Source organism: Arvicanthis niloticus, chromosome 24, assembly GCF_011762505.2.
Source record: "Arvicanthis niloticus isolate mArvNil1 chromosome 24, mArvNil1.pat.X, whole genome shotgun sequence".
Taxonomy (NCBI): Eukaryota; Metazoa; Chordata; class Mammalia; order Rodentia; family Muridae; genus Arvicanthis; species Arvicanthis niloticus.
This window is the reverse complement of record NC_133432.1, coordinates 35950653-35971114: the sequence shown is the minus strand read 5'-3', so window position 1 is coordinate 35971114 and position 20462 is coordinate 35950653. Positions and strand designations below refer to the sequence as shown.

General features: G+C 43.7%; 1 pseudogene; it reads right to left on the bottom strand.

The window, feature by feature from the left end:
- Positions 1-6699, bottom strand: part of LOC143438124 (cytochrome P450 3A11-like) — a 28123-nt pseudogene extending 21424 nt beyond the window's left edge.
- Between the last annotated feature and the right edge of the window lie 13763 nt (positions 6700-20462).

Genomic DNA, 20462 nt, shown 5'->3' with positions numbered 1-20462 from the left:
CCTCACCATCTTAAGTGAGGCTAGGGTCTTTGCTCTGACCTAAGGCAGGCATGGTTTCTGTAAGTTTTCCCAGCCTTCCCTTTTGAAAAGAATTTAAAAGGGGGGGCACCTGTTTGGAGCCGACTTTTAGCAGAAAGCAGCTATCAGCTTTGCAGCCATCTCAAGCCATATACCCTGATGTGAGACTTGTTTTTCAATGGCCTACAACAGCGGAAGCACACTCTGATATCCCACATATTTTGTTTTGCTGTTTACTGCCCCAAGCTGCAAGGCGCACGTGGTATCCATGCCTACAAGGCATGCGATTCACGTGCTATCCATGTGCTATCCATGCCATACATGCCTGTAAGGCACATGTGGTATCCAAGCCTGCAAGGCACACGGTGTACTGCTATCCATGCTATAGATGCCTGTAAGGCTTACGTCACAGCCACACCTACAAGGCACGTGGTATTCATGTGCCTACAAGGCATGTGGCAAAAGCTTATAAATACCCCAGACTTCCCTTCAATAGAGAGAATACGGGAGACAATGAAAGAGACTTAAGACTTGAGCAGAACCTCTGTCTTGTCTCCATTCCTTGTGTCTCTTCCTCTCTCTCTCTCTCTCTCTCTCTCTCTCTCTCTCTCTCTCTCTCTCTCTCTCGACCCTGACCCGAAGACCGGAGCGGCAGTTTGAAGCCAGGCAGTGGTCGTATATGCCTTTCATCACAGCCTTTGAAAGGCCAAGCCAGGCAGAGCATAGTAGGCTGCAACATAGTAACTATTCAGGTATTAAGTCTTTTGTCTCAAGCCAGGTAGAGCAGAGCCGGTTGCAACACAGCTCAAGGTCACCTGCTATTCTACAAGGCCAAAGAGCAGCAGGCCTTGACTCCTGAGACATCCCCATCCTAGAGACACAGGGGTAATGCAGTTAGAGGTTGAGGCTTAGGGTGTGTACACCCAAAGTTAAATGACAGCTTATGATTCCAAGATTGAAATTCAAATGTGAATCTAGAGTTATACAGATTTGTTCCTTTTGCAATTTCTCTTTATTATATATGTGATTTTATGTGTATGTAGACAACTATGTGCCACAAAATATGTAAAAGTCAGAAGACAACTTTGAAAGTGTGTTTGAAAGAAATAGAAACTTTTTGAGACCCCCTAGCCAATAAAATAGAGCCCGAGGACCCCTGCTAACAGATACTTAGTGCCTAAGATTGATAAATGGTGGTCTTGTAGCTCTGGGCTAACACCATGTGTCTCCACTGCTATCTTTGATGAGAACAAAAATTCTTATATACTTGTCCAGCTAGTTCCCCAGGTTTACTACCACCCTACAGGTACTCTTGAACTGAGTTTGAGATACACCCTAGACACTTCTGCAGAGAGCCTATTTTCCTTGACTCTAGCTGTTACATTGAGACTAGGAGTGGCCACAGGTGTGGAGACAGGTGCCGATACATTGATACAGACACCTCACTATTGTCATCAGTTGAGAGCTGCCATTGATGTAGGTTTTGTTTTGTTTTGTTTTGTTTTGTTTTGTTTTGTTTTGTTTTGTTTTGTTTTTTCGAGACAGGGTTTCTCTGTGTAGCTCTGGCTGTCCTGGAACTCACTCTGTAGACCAGGCTAGCCTCAAACTCAGAAATCCGCCTGCCTCTGCCTCCCAAGTGCTGGGATTAAAGGCGTGCACCACCACTGCCCAGCGATGTAGATTTAAGAGCCCTAGAACAGTCAGTAACAAAGTTAGAAGAGTCATTGACTTCCCTCTCAGAGGTTGTTCTACAAAATAGAAGAGGACTAGACTTGCTGTTTCTTAAAGGAGGTCTGTGTGCTGCTCTAAGAGAAGAATGTTGCTTCTATGTAGACCATTCAGGAGTGATTAGAGACTCTATGAATAAACTCAGAGAAAGGTTAGACCAGAGACAGAAAGATAGAGAGGCGCAGCAAAGTTGGTTCGAGAGTTGGTTCAATAAGTCCCCTTGGATGATGACCCTATTATCCTCCCTTGCATTCAGGGCTTGCTACGATGGGAGAACTGGGTTCTGATAATGCCATGTAACTTTGGATTCTTTTGCTTACTGTTGCACGCACCTCTTCTGTGTCCCCTTCGCCCGCGAATAAGGACACGGAGGCAGTAATCGGGTATCACTACAGACGAGGCTTTACTTCTTGTAACAGCAAAAGCGGAAAAGACCCCAAGCCCGGGAAAGGCACTGCTATATATACCCTAGAGTGGCGTGTTCACTTCTGATTGGCTGTTCACTCATCACCCCATATTACACCCTGGGATGGGCAGTGACTTTGGCGCGCCTTTTGCCTTTTGCAACTGCGCAGTCAATTGTTTACTAGTGGGAGGACAGGATGTCCGCGCCATCTTAGCACTGCGGCTCCCAACATCTCCCCCTATCTATATATTTAAGATGGAACAGCCTATTGCCTATCAAGTGCGGCACCAACTCAGTGAGGGAAAGCAGAGGCCTGATCCCCTGTGCAAAATGAGATATTGTAGTGGGTTTACTTCCCATACCCATCTCGATGCCTTTTGACAGGGAAAGGGAGCCTCCACCCTGGGGCGCCACCAGGGGAGGTTTCTTGGCATCAAACCTTTGTGCAATCAGGCATACTTTTGGGAAATCTATCCACACTTGTGGAACATTCCCTGTCAAGTACCCACTCGCAAACACCTCTAAATATTCAGGTACCAGTTATTCAGGCAAGGGCTGGCTGGACTTAGACCTCTCATCGACCCAGTGCAATGGGCTGAACCCTTGGGGTGCATAGACTGAGGGTCTCAGTCATCAGCTACTTTCTTGGCCTAGATAGCCAAATTTCAGGGGGAGATGCTTGCTCCAAGACTACTAGTGCTTGGGCGATAGCAACCTTGTCACGTTTTTGTTGGGCTCTGAGCTTACAGACCAACCATCATGAACACTAATCCACAACATAGGGCTGCACCAAACAGGCCTATTCCCACCCTTTAAGAAAGGGAGAAAGAAAGAAGGAAAAAAAAAAGTAGGCCAAGAAGTAAAATCGCCAGGGGTAACAGGGTCCACTCGAGTTCCATCAAGGCTCAAAATCCGAATCTGCAATTGCTGTTGCACCTGGTCCAACTTCCCAGTCCAACTCCTTTTTTAAATAAGCAGAAAGATTGTGGCTTTGAATAAATGTATCATTCACAAATCTCAGAGGTGTAATACCTGGATGTGGGGTTGTTGACACGCAGCTTATTTGAACCACATCTGTGAGCTGCTCCACATGGGCTCGGAGCCAATCAACTCTCTGATTGACCAAAGTCTATTTTAAGTCTCCATAATGATGTACTGGGATGGGCACAAAGGTAGGCACATGCACAACCAAGGCTAGGTCTAGTGATCCATTCTAGCCTTGTGCTAAAAGCATGTAACATTTTTACAATCTAAGATATCAGAATTATTCTGAAAGTTGGATAACATAAAGAAAAATAAAGGGTCTACACACACCAACACCGGTTGTGCAGATGTATTCCCAAACACCTTATTAATTTTAATGTTATTTAAATGGCTAGAGATATTAAATCTTGTAGCCGAAACATTTTGTACTTTATGAACCATATTTAACAAGACAAAGGCAGATACACCCCTTTTAACATTTTAAACAGTGGCTACAACACATAATTTAATTGTGTTGAAGCAGGATAAACTCAAGAGGATGCACATATGATTTAGTTTAGGACTTGTATCCCTTTGAAAACATTAAACAGAGGTTTAAATCCTCCTATGGTAAGCTTAAGATGAGGTTTTAGCCAAATAATATCTCTAAGCAACTTTTAAAAATCACTAAGAGCAAATCAAGATTAAAAGTAAACTATTTTCCTTTGTAAGTACACTCACAAGCCAGAAGATGGCGTTAGATCCCCACCACAAATGGTTGTGAGCTACCATGTGGTTGCTGGGAGTTTACACTTTATATTTTAAATTAAGTCCAGCCTTTAATGGCTGAGCTATCTCTCTACCTCCAATTTATCTCAAATATTGAAAGACACTGTCTTTGAATCTTTTTTGAACTAACAAGTATTTTAAAAAATTCTTAAAGCTCGCTATATTAAAGCAATAGCTTGCAGAAAAAATTTCTTTAGAGAAATCCACTAATAAAATATCACATATGAATAATACACACCAAAAGATTTAACCTCTTACCCTTTTGTATTAAAGCAACAACAAAATTTATATTTATATTTATATTTATATATATATATAAAACATTACCCATTTTCTGAAGCAATTATTTTTAACAAATATCGCTTCATGGGCTCTTAAACATTATGAATAAATTTATTATCTATAAACCTTAAACCTCTCTTTTACCAGAAATGTAAAGGGATGGTATAAAAATATCTTTTATGTAAACATTTATTGAAATGGTAGCTGGAGAAGACAAGTTATGTTGTATAAATCTTAAATTTGAACTTTATTTTGGATTAATTTAATAACCAATCTTTTTTGTCCCATGAGAATATCGGATAAAAGCCGATCTTATTTTCTAACAATTGTTATACACATTAGAGGAATCTAAAGCATCTTATTTTTAGCAACTTTGAATATAAAGGAATTAAAATAATTTGAACCATATTTTATAAGCACATTTCTAGGATCTGGTCTGTGAAGACTCAGAACAAAACTTAGCAGTTGGGCTTCTGTGGCCAAGGCCTGCATGTCCTAATTCAAATGTAAATGCACTTAACCTCCCTCTGCCTGCTGATTCCAGGCACCGGCCTGGACTGTGTGAATTTGCTTTTATTTAAAACCTTAAATTTGAACTAAAAGCCTCTGGAACAGTTTAAGATCTGACCAAGGCCCACAGCGGTATACTCATCCACAAATGGCAGGAGAGTCAGAGCCGAAATCTTGTAATCCAGCTTCCTCAGACAGCTCCAGCTCCGCCTTCTGCGCCCACATCTCCAGGCGCCGTGGCCAGCTCCGCCATCGCGGCTGCGCTCCGGAAGGCGAGAGGGGCTGAAGGAGGGATGGACTCTCGGCTCAGCCACCGAGAGCCGCCCGCGCTGCCACCATGAGCCAGGGACCCAAATTAAATTGTTTTCACCTGTGAAATAAGCACAAACAGCCTCTCCTCCCGGCCCGCAGCACGCCCCTAGGCAATCTGGCAGCCTCCCATTCCCACGAGAGGCGGCTGCATCTGCCGCGGCATCCTCTGCCTGCCTGTGCCTCCCAAGTGCTGGGATTAAGGCGTGCACCACCACCGCCTGGCTGCTCTGCCCACCGCATGTAGCGGAACCCAGACGCTCCCCCAAAGATTTTTTTATAAACGAGGATTCTTTTTTCCTCCAAACTCTCCCCACCTGCCGGTGGTTCCATGGACTCTGCAGCAGTCCGTGTTCCCTTTGAACACCCCATTTTATGACCAGGCCTTCTCTGTAGCCTGCTAACACACTTTAGTTCTGATATGCCCAAGTAGCCATAAAACAATTGCAATATAAGCAAGAGGCTAATTAATGGAGTGGCTGTGGTGGATTTAAATCCACTTGCCACAACCCCTACTTTAGACATATCTCCTAAAGGTGTACCTCGCACACCCGCAGTCTTTCAACCTTCCTCGAGTCTCGGGGTTCCTCCGCTGCGCCTAGAAATTCCGCCGCACCTAGAAAATTTCCGGGTTTCGGCACCAGTTGTTGCGCGCACCTCTTCTGTGTCCCCTTCGCCAGCGAATAAGGACACGAAGGCAGTAATCGGGTATCACTACAGACGAGGCTTTACTTCTTGTAACAGCAAAAGCGGAAAAGACCCCAAGCCCGGGAATGGCACTGCTATATATACCCTAGAGTGGCGTGTTCACTTCTGATTGGCTGTTCACTCATCACCCCATATTACGCCCCGGGATGGGCAGTGACTTTGGCGCGCCTTTTGCCTTTTGCAACTGCGCAGTCAATTGTTTACTAGTGGGAGGACAGGATGTCCGCGCCATCTTAGCACTGCGGCTCCCAACAGCTTACGTTCTTGCACTTGCCTTTCGACATCTGGTTAACTCTAGTGCTGCCTGTACTCACTGTCTCTGACTGGAGCCTGCCTTTCCAGTTATCTTGCTTGTATCTGATCTCCTAGGGGTCCAGATGTCTCTGATCTTTTAATCCTGAGTTCCAGATGCTCTGAGTATAGTGGCTCCTCTAGGATGTCTCAGGATGTGGTGTCTCCACAGTAGCAGACCAGCTGGGTGTCCACTTCTCTGAGTGCAGTGTATCTTCTAGGATGTCTCCAGATTTGGTGTCCACACAGAAGCAAACCAGGCAGGTGTCTGCTCAAGGCAGCAGGCCCAGGCAAGGGCCAGCACTCACTCTTTCACAGAAACAGGCTTGCCTTTCTCTGCCTCTTGCCTCGAGTACTTTACCAAAATGTCTCCATTCTGACAGGGAACATCTAAACAAAACAAAACAGAAAAGCATCCACAGTTAGGTGAAGACTCCAGTCACATAGGCTACAGTTAAGAGAATTTCACTCACCTCATTTAGTTTTCCACTGGTGAACGTGGGAGACAATGAGGCTCGATATCTCTTCCATTCCTCATCCTTAGATATAGAGACAGCTTTGCTCATAATCCCCACTGGGCCAAAATCCTAGTGACAAAACAAAAATGCCTCACAGCCTATGAGAAATCAGGTGCATGTTCATCCACCTGTTGTAGTTCCAACCCTTTATAACCCAGGATACTTTTAAATGTAAATATCTCTATGGTTGGAAAACTAGGTCCAGGGCATCAGGGAGAAGATGAGACCAAGACATAGTCAATCTTGAGAGCTATGCATACTCTATTTGCTTGGAGAAAGATAGAAAGCTAACTTTGCATCAGTCAAATTCTCCAACTGGTGTATTAACAACATGAACAATGTATAAAGGATGACTTCATATGCTCTGTGTGTGTGTGTGTCTGTCTGTCTGTCTGTCTGTCTGTCTGCCTATGCCTATGTGTGTATATATGCCTGTACTGTCTCTTTGTATCTCTAATCCCCATGTTACAGAAGTAGAGACCTACAGCTGAGGAATAAACTTGCCCAAAGTGATTGTTACTAGATTTTTTTTTATTTTTTTAAATAAAAGTCAAAAATTTTTACAAAGCCATATTAACCCAGAGACTTCATATGGAAGGTACCCTGCCCAACCCATTTATAACTTGCTCCAAATCAAACTCAATAAAAGAGAAAAACAAAGGGAAATATGTGAGCCTTTCTTGTGAGAATCACTATGCACACACACAAAAAAATCATAAGCTAAATAGTAGCAAACAAAACCCAGTGACAGAGGGCACAAGAGGATACTCTATGACAACTGGGATTCAACCCAAACTCAAGATGGCTAGCACAGAAAACAATATGGGTATCAGCCATCACACTAACAATGAATGAAAAATTTGTAGACTCCCAAGTTTGCTCAGGGGATATAGTCACCTGTCTCCAAATCTGACAACCTGACTTTAATTCCCAGCATCTATGTGATGGAATCAAAGAGTGAATTCCCACAGGTTGTCTTCTGATCTCTTCAGCCCACACACATATATACTCACATATAAATAAGTAAATATAAAATAAATACTTTTTTTGTTGTTTTTCAGGATTGGGCTTTACTATGAATCCCAGGCTGTCCTAGAACTGCTCTATAGACCAGGATGGTCTTGAACTTGTAGAGAAATCTGCCTGACACTGCCTTCTAAGTGCTGGGATTAAAAGCATGTGCCCTGGAATGTAGTGGTGGGCCAGAGGGTTCAGCATCAGGTGTGGAGAGAGACAGGAGAGCCAGAGGGTCAGGAGAGTGGATGAAAATCTGCACTTGGGGAGGAGATTGAAGAGAGGCATCTCTAGGACCTGCCAGAGACCTGGGATAAGGGAGGCACTCAGAAATCACTGTGGGGACCTTAGCTGAGAAGCATGGCAATTGGGATATGGAACCTGAAGGCATCATTTCCTATAGCCAGGTAGGACCTCCAGCAGAGAGATAAGGACAACAACCCACCCACAAAATTATTGACCCAAAATTTAGACTGTCTACAAAAAAATGCAGGGACAAAGATAGAGCACAGACTGATGAAATGGTCAACTAATAAAGGCCCAACTTGAGGCCAATCCCATGAGCACGCATCAATCCCTGACACTATTAATGATACTCTGTGAAGCATGCAGACAGGAGCCAAGCATGGTTGTTCTATAAGAGGCTCCACCCAGAAGCTTACTCAGTTGGATGCAGAGGTTCACAGCCAAACACTGGACAGAGCTCAGGGATTCTTATGGAAAACCTAGGGGAAAGACTGGGGGCACCGAAGGGGATAGAAACTCCATAGGAAAACCAACAGAGTCAACCAGCCTGGACCCTCGGGAGCTCTCACCAACCAAAGACTTAGCCTCCCAACACCCGCACATATGTAATAAATGTGCAGCTCAGTCTTCATGTGGGTCCCCCAACAACTGGAGTGGGGGTTGTCCCCAAAGCTCTTGCCTGTCTGTTGTATGTAGTTTTATAAGCACACTCTGCTTTTACCCAGGAGCTGCTGCCCAGGCTCTGGCCTCTCCTGGCTCCCTTTTGTTCCACCTGACTTTGCCCTGAGATCTGTCACAACCAGCCCACTCCTGGGTTCCTTTTCTACCTGTCTTTGCTCCTGGAAGGGTCCAGTTACCAGCCCACTTTGGAGACTCTTGAATCCTCAGATAAAAGACCCATCTGCTCCATCACTTTTAGAAATTGCCTCTAGGCACAATTGCTGATACCTACTGCCTGGAAATGTGTGCCCTTATCAATTTATTATCTCTCTCTCTCTCTCCCACATCCCTAAACTTAGTGGCTTGCATCAGCTAGCCCCTGCCAACATTCTTGGTCCCCAACTGTAGCAGAGGCCACAGGCACTAGCTGTCCCAAGATCTTACATGACTGCTGCTTTCCACTCATTCCAAAGTAAGGCAGAAAAGACACCAATGTCTTTCCTTGCATCTCTTTTTCCTCTTGGGACCTGGAAGTCCTACCTAGACCTTCCTTTCAGCAATGAGCCCCCTACCTTCTTTATTGACAAGTCAAGAACCAATTGAGGAACAAGACTTTAAAGACAGGACTTACACCTGTCTATGGAATCTGTTCCCCTAACTGGGCTGCATTATCTGGTCTCAGTGGGAGAATAGCACCTAGCCCTGCAGAGACTTGATGTACCAGGGTGGAGAGATACACAGTGGGGCCTCCACCCTCCTAGGAAAGAAGGGGAGGAGAAATGGGGGAGCAACTGTGGTGGGGAACCAGGAGGGGGCAGTGGCCAGGAGTGGGAGTGGAAGAGAGCCTCTGAGTAGAAGGGGAGGCATCAACGGTGATGGAAGGTGGATAAAGTGAATAAGGAAATTAATTAATGGAGGAAATAGAGAACCAAAAAAAAATTGAATGCCACCATCACTATCAGCCAGAGACTCGCAGCTAGTTTTTAACATTAGTTCCAGGGGATCCAATTTCTGGCCTCTGCAAGCAAGACACACGTATGCGCAGATACACACACACACACACACATACATGTATATACATGCCAAGTCCATTTACTGCTGCTTGTGCGTACTGCTGCTGTGTGACCACTTGCAGGTTGTCAGCTCACAGCCCACAAACCGCATGCACCCAGAGTCACTCTGAATGCAGCCCAACACAAAACCATAAACTTATTTTAAAACATTTTAAGCTCAAGGGTTGGTAGGAAGATCCAATTTCTTATAACTCAATTTGTGGTCTCTCGCATGAGTTTTGTAGATGACAGCACTTTGTCACAATGTCAAATAGTCAACTCAACTGTCTGACACTTTCAACATAGCACATTCAACTTTTTTCTCTGGACCTCTGGACCCTAAGACTTTACAAAAATGATACATTATTTTAGAATAGAGTCCCTCAGTTGACATTTTTCTATTGACACTTGTCTTCATTTCACAAGACCCACTTGGACACTACACAGTGATCAGGAGGCAACCTTTAAAGATAACTGAAAAAAAATAAATATTTGTTTGACCTCCCCATTGAACTCAACAAATGTCAAGGGTAGCAAGGGGAAGGGAAATGAGGTGCATTTATCAGGATCAATAGAGTTCACCAGTTAGAGCTCTAGAACACTAACTGAGACAAGGACTTTCTCAATCACAGAACAAATCTGCTGCTGATTGTCAGTAAACACCAATCACGTTGTGTATTTTCTTTAAATAACATTTATTATATATTGGAAAAGAAAGCCACGGTGTGGGTGAGGAGGTCAGAGGACAATGTTGAGGAGCTAGTTCTTGATTTTCACTATGTGATATCCAGGGACACACTTTTAAAAAGCCCTGTATGTATTATGGCAGTAAGTATCTTTACCCACAGAGCAACTGCCCCCACCCTCTTGTTTGGTTGGTTTGGTTTGGTTTGGTTTGGTTTGGTTTGGTTTGGTTTGGTTTGGTTTGGTTTGGTTTTTCGAGACAGGGTTTCTCTGTGTAGCTCTGGATGTTCTAGAACTCTCTCTGTAGACCAGATCTCAAACTCAGAGATCCACCTGCCTATGCCTCCAGAGAGCAGTAATTAAAAGACATGTGCCACAACAGGCCAGCCTCCTACCTTTTTTTAATGTTACAAAATCATGCTATAATCTGGTTAGCTTTAACTGTCAATTTGGCACAGCCTACAGTCACCAGAGAAAGGAACCTTAGTAAAGGAACTGTCCACATTCATATCAGCTTGAGGAAATGTCTTGAATTAAATTATCTTGATAATTAATTAATGTATTAGGGTCCAACCAGTTTAGGGAAGCCTCCTCCCTAGGCAGGCAACCACAGGCTACATAAGAAAGCCAACTATGCATGAGCCTGAGCACTCCAGCAAGCAGCAAGCAGCACTCCTCTATGGCTTCTGCCTCAAATTCCTGCTCGAGTTGCTGCCCTGACTTCCTTCAGTAATGGGCTGTAACTTATGAATGGAAACAAAAGCCATGCTTCCCTTTACTGTTGGTCAGATTCTATCATGGTAACAGAAAGGCAACCAGAATGATAGCCCAGAATAACGAGGCTCACTATGTAGTCCAAGCTGCTCTGGAACTTGTGGTCCTCTTGCTTCCACCTATCACATGCTGAGCTTACTGGCCAATGGTCACACCACCCAGCTCACATCCCCTCTTGTGTTCAGTGTTAAAGGATATCTAAAGAAACAAGTAATTTTTTCCACAGGGATTCTGCTAGCCTAGATCAGCTCCTGGTACCCTCGTCTTAACTCATACTTCTCCCTAGAATCCTGAGGCTCTTGCATTTGGCCAAACTAAGTCTTCACTTGCCATGTACTTGAATGCATCTGTCAGAGGTCAAGCAGTAAGATGAAACATGAACAAGACCAGCTCAGAGTCACTGAGCCAGAGAGAGTGGTGCAAGCCTTTAAGCCCAGCACCAAGGAGGCAAAAGCAAATGGATATCTGTGAGTTAGAGGCCAGCCTGGGCTACATAGTTTCAGAACAGCCAGAACTATATAATACCTTGTCCAAAGGCATTGGGGAAAAAGCAGTGAGACACACTGGGTATATAACTGACTGAAAGATGTCTTCAGAGGCTCCAAGAGCTTAGGGAAAGTACAGAATATCTGAAGTGCACTGAGACAGTCAGAGGTCACCAACATGTCCCTCCACATGCTCTACCATAGAATACTATGGCAGAAGATCAACAGAGAAGGCATTCCAAGGCTGAGACAGCCCTGTTTAATTATGGCTGCTGTCTTAGTTCATTCTGTGTTGATGTCACAAGTTCATTGAGGCTGGTGACTTATTTATCAAGAGCAGACAGGGTTAGTGACTGTTGCCAAGATGTGATGATGAGACAGGGAAGGGGAGGGGGTGGCAAGCACTCAGGAGAGCCCAGAGGGAGAAGAAAGAGTACAAAGGGAGAAGGAAGGAAACATCTAGGTGAATTGACACAAGGGTATTCATATTGCCACGGCGGGGGCGGGGCAGGGGAGAGCAGAAACTTGACTGGAGAGATGGAGGGACTGAGAAGGGGGAAGGAGTAGACGTCTGTGCTTAACAACACAAGGGCATATTCACTGTGGCTCATAGGAGAAAATGATGTTTGTTCCTCTTGAGATTGAGGGATGAAAAAAGAGAATAGACAAGAGAAAAATGTTCTTTGTTGTAAAAACCCTGTTCTTTTTTGTTTTTATGTTTCTGTTCTTTTATGGTTTATGTTTTTTATTCATGAGGTGGGCTGGCTTTGCATATGTATATGAGAGGGGTGTTCACATATGCAATGTAGCCCAGCACATGCGTGTGGAGGACAGAATCAGGTCTCTCTCTCCATAACTCCCCACTGCATCTAGGATCTCAGGGTGAGCGCTGAGGTCACAAACCTAACTAGTCTGGCTAACTAAGCTTGGCCAAGGAATCCTGTCTGGTTCTACCAAATGGCTGTCAGGTATGTCTACATACCTTTTTTAGGGGCTCTGGAGTTGTGAATTTTGATCCTCGGGCTCCCACACCTTACATTATTCACAAACTTTAATCTGCCACTTGGATGGCTGGATGGGTAGTTGGTATTTGTTTGGTTTTTCATTGGCCAAGGTTCTACCACAAGGCACTTCAACAACTGTCTTTTTGACTCCTATTGCTTTTTAAAATGCTACTTATTTTTTTTTAATTTTCCATATATATGGAAAAAATATATATCTATATATACATATATAGAGATATATATATTGTATTTTGATGGCCCATCCCTTCTTGAAGGTTCCATTCTATTGCTTGGAGAGTTAAGGTTTCTAACACATGAGTTTGGGGAATACACATAAGCCACAGCAGTTTTAATTATTCAGTATGCATGTCACTTCATGAATGCAAGCTACAGCATTTGAACTTGAATTTTACTTATGGCTAATAATAAAATAATGTAGTTACAACAAGCCTGGCTTTAACACACACACGGAGGAGGTCGCTATTTATGTGTATGAGTGCACATGAATAACATATATTCAGGTATATGTGCACATGTTGGAGGATGTGAATGGAGACCAGAGGACAACCTCAGACATCTATTAGTTTTTGAGATGGAGTCTCTCACTGACCTGGAATTCACCAAGTAACTGGGACTGGCTACCTGGTGAGTCCCAAAGATCTGCCCGTCTCTGCCTACTAGTTCTTTGACTTCAAGCAAATGGTACTGTGCTGGCTCGTTTCATGTCAACTTGACACAAGTTAAAGTCATCTGAAGGAGGGATCCTCAATTGAGAAATGTCTCTATAAGATCAGGCTGTAGGCAAGCCTAGTGATTGGAAAGGGAAGGGCCCAGCACATTGTGGATGATGCCATCCCTGGGCTGGTGGCCCTGGGTTCTATAAGAAAGCAAGCTAAGCAAGCTTAAGGAGCAAGCCAGTAAGCAGCACTCCTCCATGACTTCTACCTCAGCTCCTACCTCCAGGTTCCTGTCCTGTGTGAGTTCCCGTTCTGGTTTCCTTCAGCGATAGACTACAATGTGGTAGTGAAAGCCAAATAAATCCTTTCCTCCCTAACTTGCTTTTCTGTCATGGTGTTTCAACACAGCAATGGAAGCCCTGAGTAAGCCCGTCACCACGGCCATTTTTTCTGGTTGATTTTGATTATCTAACCCATGTCCTAAAGCTTGCAAGGCAAGCACTTTAGCAAATGAGTTCTTTCCCCAGCTCCCAGTTTGTGAGTTCTGTGGGAGTAATGTTCAAAATCAGGCCCTGGACAGTCAGCAAGAGGCTCAACGATGGACATGCCCCTGGAACACAACCTTGCTAAATGAGGCAGAAAGATCCATTTTAAGTGTAGGTAGTACCATCCCAGGGGCTGGATTCCTGAAATGGGAGGAGAGATAATTCTCCCTCCCTCCCTTCCTCCCATCTCTTGCTTCCTGACTGGATGCATTGTGAAGAGTTGTCTCAAGCTCCTGACTGCTCGGGACAGCATACCATGACAGAGACTGCCTGCAGCAGGCTGAATGGAGACATCTCCGTAACCCGCATCAGCTCTTTGTAAACAGTTGTTCCCGTTTCTCCTAACCTTAGCCATGGACAACGGCTGTGTAGATTTAATATGTGTGTGACTGTTTTTCAGTTGTCCTTGGTGTGCATAATTATTCTATCTGACTTTCTTACTTCTTTCTCCTCCTGCTCTGGTGAATTCTGTGAAACTAGATGTTTAATGATTCTTCAACAATGAAAGCCGGGCGGTGGTGGCCCACGCCTTTAATCCCAGCACTTGGGAGGCAGAGGCAGGCGGATTTCTGAGTTCGAGGCCAGCCTGGTCTACAGAGTGAGTTCCAGGACAGCCAGGGCTACACAGAGAAACCCTGTCTCAAAAAAAAAAAAAAAAAACTAAGTCAAAACACTGTGACTCTTAAGAGAATCACTGTGTCAAAAGTTAAAAATTAAAGTTTAAATTATGATAAATTTGCAATTATTATTATTTTGCCCACAGGCCTGGGAATAGGGGAAGCTTGAACCTTTGGGGAACGATTGTAATTCTTGATTCTTTATGGGATATGGCTGCTCTTTTGAATTTGATTTGGCAACGATTATACAATGTCTTTCTTTTCTACCTGCTTTCGGAGTAACAATAAAAAACTGGGGCAAGAGAAAAGCAAGATAAGAGAACGTGAGGTGTGTGTGAAGAGTGTGAGAATGTGAATGTGGAGTGTGTGAGAAAGGGTGTGAAGAGAGAGTATGTGGTGTGTGTGTGTGTGAGGTGTGTGAGTGAGCAAAAGGAGTGCACACAGAGGTGTGTGGGAGTGTGGGAGTTCGAGAAAAGAAACGCGCACAGGAGAAAAGCAGAGTACTCAGGAGAATGCAGTGTGTGCAGCCTCAAGTTGTGATCAAGCCAGCAGGCACAGACAGACAGACAGACAGACAGACAGACACAGAAAGAGCAACCACAAGCCTTGAAATTTACCTATCAGCTTGTACCCAAAATAGTTGTCTGTGTGTGCTTATTATACACCTTCCAGATATCTGCTTCCAGTTGACAACTCCAATCCTGTGTTGAGGCTGGACCCCAACACCTGACACCATGACTCCTCCACCAAGATGAACTGTAGCTTTGACATGTGAGCTAAAGCAAAGCCTTCTTTTGCAAGTAGTTCTTGTTGGCTATCTTGTCCCAGCAACAAGGGCACAAAAAAGTGGTGCTGAGGTTCTGGTGTAGGTGGCTCCTGGGCTGTCTGTGAACTCTGAAGACTTCTGTGATGTATTCTATAGACAGCTGGTAAGTTGACACCTGAGAATATGATTGACGGAAAGATCTTTGGGTGATGGAAGCTTCCTCATCCTCAGTTGTCCAATTATAAAATGGATGTTATAAAGTTTGTGCCTTTCCCTTCCAACAGCACCCAGAACGGATCAGTCCCTGGTCTGTAACCTGTAGTGAATCTTGGAAGCTAGATAGATGATGAACCTGGCCGTGCCACCTTTTACGAAGAACAGTAAACCTGTTTGTCATTGAACCCTCCTGAAATGAGTTCAGTCAGTAGTTCAGAGAGGACAAGTTATAGAGTAACATCAAATTGTCCAATAGGTTTCCTTTATCAACAAGAAAAGATATGAAAGCTGAAGAGATGTCTCAGCAGATGAGAGTACATGCCATTCTTGCAGAGGACCCGATATGGCTTCTAGAACCCACAATGGTGGCTCACAACCATATGTAACTCCAGTTCCAGGAAACCCAACATCCTCTCTGACATCTGCTAATACTGTGCACAGACATGATGTATTTACACATGTGCAAGGTGAAACATTCATCTGTCCACTTTTTTTTTTCCAAGACAAGATTTCTCTGTATAGCACTGGCTGTCCTGGAACTCACACTATAGACCAGGCTGGTCTGGTCATCATCAAAATCAGGGCTGGACTTAATGAAATAGAAATATATGTGCATAAACTAGAAGTTTAGAGTAGACATCGTCTAGTAGCCAACTTTGTCAGAAAGGGTCATGCACCTGAGAAGCTTCAATAAGCTGAGAGTAAAACATAGAGATGAGCCCTCACACAGCCTTTGCTGAGAGAAAGACAAATGTAGACAGAGGAGAATAGTAAGACTGAAGTGGTGGGATACGCCTGTAAATCCCAGGACTCAGGAACTAGAGGCTTACAAGGCTTAGTGAGTTAGAAGCCAACCTAGATTTTATAACAAGTTCCAGGCCAAACAGGGTTACAAGAGGAGATCTTGTCTTAGAGAAAAAGAGGGGTGGGGTGGATGTATTGAGATTTATAATCCATTTTCTGTGCTCAGTCCGCACACCTAGCACCCTGAGAGATTTTGGAAAACAAACTGCCTCACTTTCATGTCTCTAAGTCACCAGTACTCATATTGCGAAGCAAGGATCATGCATGGTTTATCATGTGCACTTACAGCCTTTTGAAGGCTTGCTAAAAAAAAAAAAAAAAAATTATATATTTTATATATTGAAACTTGAAGTGTTATACTTCATTTGTACTTTTCCCATGAGAGTTGGTATATTGGAAGTTTAATCCCAAATCTGAGTGGGAAAGCCTGTGGAGAAGCCATTCCTGGATGTTCCTGAGCTCTGGTCTCCTGCTTTATGCAAGGGACATCCTGAGATTCAGCTCTCTGCTTTCCACCTAATCAGTCCTCAGCCTCACTCACAGTTCACATGGACTCAAGCAGAGTTGGCATGGGTGGCAGACCAAGGCATCTGCATGATGTTTGGTTTTTCAGCCTCACAGACCAAGAATGATGGAGTTGTGGGGGGTTTCCATCAAGATTTCCAGGAAAGCCTAGGAGGTCAGATAGATGTTTGCAGCAGAGTTGGAGCCCCTAAGGAGAGCCCCAAATGGATGCTGTCTGTAAGAGGTATGCAAGTGTAGCTGAGGTTGGTACCTAAGAAGAGGCAGCGTGGCCTGTAGTATATAGTGTATCCACCTAGGAAAACTGCAGTCCACACAGGAAGCACTTCAATCAAGTAAGCAACCATGAAGCCTCTGACAAGCGATATCATTGAGGCAGAGCTGTCCACAAACTTGTGGCCCTGCTACAGTATGCACAGAATGTCATGCTTGGAGCCTTAGGATTTAATGCTTTTGCTGACAAGTTTTGGTGTTGTTTTGGACCAATTTCTCCAGTCTCTTTTCTTTTTCTTTTCCTTTTTTTTTTTTTTTTTTTTTTTTTTTTTGTTTATGGTTTTGTTTTTGTGAGTTTTTTGTTTGTTTGTCTGTTCATTTGTTTTTCAAGACAGGGTTTCTCTGTGTGCCCCTGGCTGTTGTGAAACTCATTCTGTAGACCAAGCTGGCCTTGAACTCAGAAATCCACCTGCCGTCAAGTGCTAGGATTGAAGGAGTAAATATGTCACCAGCAGTAGCAAGTTCTCCATTCTCTCAGAGAACTTCTTTTTATTTAGTTTTTATTTTATTTTAGTTAGTTAGTTAGTTCATTGTTTCTCAAAACAGGGTTTCTCTGTGTACCTCTGGCTGTCCTGGAACTATGTCTATAGACCAGGCCCACCTGAATTTACAGAGATCTGTCTGCCTCTACCCTCCAAGTGCTGAGATTAAAAGTATGCACCACCACTGCCTGCTCCACTTCTCCCCTTTTGAATAGGAATGTAACCTACATGCCTGTCCTCTCATTGTCACTTAAAGTATGCAACAACTTGTTTTTCAATTTTCAGTTTGATAGTCAGGCTGTTTGTCCTAAGCTTCAGAGGAGACTTTGAACTTAGACATTTTGAGTAATGTTGGAATGAGACAAGACTTTGGCACAGTTGGCATGGAATGTAATCCATGTTCTGATATCAACATGGACTATAAGGAACAAGGGCACAATGTCATGGTTTGGTAGTGTTTTGTTCCTCCAAGAGCCCATGTATTGAAAGCCCAGCTCCAGTGTCCCAACGATAAGAGGTAGTAGGACCAATAGGAGAAAGAACCGATTGGCACTAAATTGGACATCAGTATCGACCTCCTCAAAGACTCTGGGAACATCAAAGAAGAAGGGGCACAAAGGGTGTAAAAGCCAGAGGATGGGAAGTAATGCTATATATGAAACCCCGTATTCTGGGCATGATGTGGCCATTGCCTTCATGACATCACAGCAGTTGTGGTTACCTGCTCAAAACCTGACAGTGGCCATCCACATCCCATCATGGGGTAGACGGGCTGGGTCTTAGAAGGCACCACCATTCCCTAAGGAACTGTTGGCAGCTAGTGATGGCCGAGGGAGGAGGAGTCACTTTCTTCAGTGCTTTAGTAACTAGTAAGTTGCAACTGCTCCAGTAAATAGCCTTCCAGCCACACTCAGGCAAGAAACTAACCAAACTCAGCAGGTCCCACACACAAAAACAAACATGGACATGGGAATCAGCTAGTGAGGATGAAGTGGTTCAGCAGGAGAGGGTAAAAGAGGTTAATCAGAGGGAGAAATTACCATGAATCATTACACACATGCACGAAATTATCAAGGAACAAAGTATAGATAGATAATATTTTTAAATATTTTATTTAATCTAATATACACACATGCATATGTTTCCTTGTTTTTTTTTTTTTTGGTGAATTCATGCATGAGTACTGTTTTCATATTGTTAGCATTTTGTCTAAGCTCCACCCCACAGTTACCTAGCAACAGTCAGATAACTTAAATTATGGTGTGCTCTATTCAGATATGACCAATCAATTTAGCCCTCAATATTATCAGAAGTCTACCTATTATTAATATACTTAAGTTTATGACAGACAGTATCTCCCAAAGCCTAACAGTTTACCCTGTAAGGTCTCAGAAGATTTAGACACAGCTACAAGACACTTCCTAGATTGTGGTATGAAAACTACTGAGAAACACTGTGGACAGACCAGAGAGCTAAATGCCTCATATTGTTTAAGTCACGGTGAGCCATTTCTCATTTCACGTGTTATCTGATCCTCAGAAAAAAGAGGCTCTTCATAAAAAGCCCTCAGTCTTCTGGGCTTGAAAGCCAGAGTGACTCTGCCCAAGTTGCCATGGAGACCAGAGACCACAGGGAACTGTTTGGACTATAGATGAACTCTGTAATTTTTTAATATGTGACCCTAGATTATTGTTTATTCTTCCTCAGATTTCTCACTACATTGACAGCTAAGGTGTTACTTCCTTACCTAAACTTGATTTCCAATGACTAGTTCAGATGTAAGTCTAATGAACATTCCACTATATGATCCAACTGTATAATCACAAATTCTTGTTTGTTCTGCTCCACCCATAAAAAGCTTCTTTTAAAGACCATTCATGTTGTTAACTCGTGTTATCTCTTTTATAAACTCATAAGCTACTGGAAAATCACTCAGACCTACCTCTCATGGACCAAATAGACTCTATCCAGATAAATACATCTGCTAATCAATAGCCTGAAGTTCCCATTTACTACCTATTCCAAAAGGTGGGATTCCTCTGGGTTTCAAACATACATCCAAAAAAAATTCTTTCTCCCAAATCTTAATCTTATTCTCTACCTATAATATATATGTGTGTGTATCAGCATCTTGTCAAGTCCAGGCGCTTACTACATCCAGGGCAGCTCCAGAGAAACAACCTCCAGATGCTCCAATCTCCTCTCACAGACACAGACACTTCTACTGGACTGGTTCCTTCTGATCTATCCCAGACAATTCCATAGAACCTGGACAGCAAGGAAACAGCCAGTTCTCCTAAGATTAGACCAACATCTCCATACCCACTTTCCTAAGTTCCCTAGAGATACAATGCCCCAAAGTCAGCAGAAAGTAGACGACCCTATTCCTGCATCACCATCACCTCTATCTAATTTTTCTTTTTTAATTAAACCAAAATTGGGGTATGTTAGAATTTGGTCTAAGCTCTGTCCCACAGTTACCTGGCAACTATTTTTGACTTCTTGCTCTTGCTCTTGCCTTCCCTGCTCCTGCTCTGTTCCCTTGCCCCTCCCCCCACCTCTCTCTCATGACCAGTCTCTCCCTCCCTTTCTCTCTCTCTCTCTCTGTCTCTCTCTCTCTCTCTCTCTCTCTCTCTCTCTCTCTCTCTCTCTCTTTCTCTTTCTCTCTGCCTTTCTCTGTCTCTACTAACCTCTCAACTCCTCTCTCCATGTCCTGAATAAACTCTATCCTATACTACAATACCATTGTGTGGCTGGTCCCTCAGGGGGAAGGGATGCCTCAGCATGGGCCCACCAAGGCACCTCCTACCCCACACCTCACCGAACCTCCACCAAACATATCCCCCTCTCTTTATCCTTTTATAAACACAACACATATCATTTCTACCCCTTCTTGTCTCCCCTTCTACTCTTTTCATGTCCCCCACACACAACTCTCTCTCAAGTTCATGGCCTTGTTTCTCTACAATTATTATTTACACACACATACACACACACATCCTAAGCTCATTTAAAGTTGCTGGGGTGTACATGTGGTTATGGCTGACTACTTCCAATTGGATGACCTATCAGTGGGCTCAACCTTGAAGAACACTGATTCTTCCTCTCTCAGCCATTGA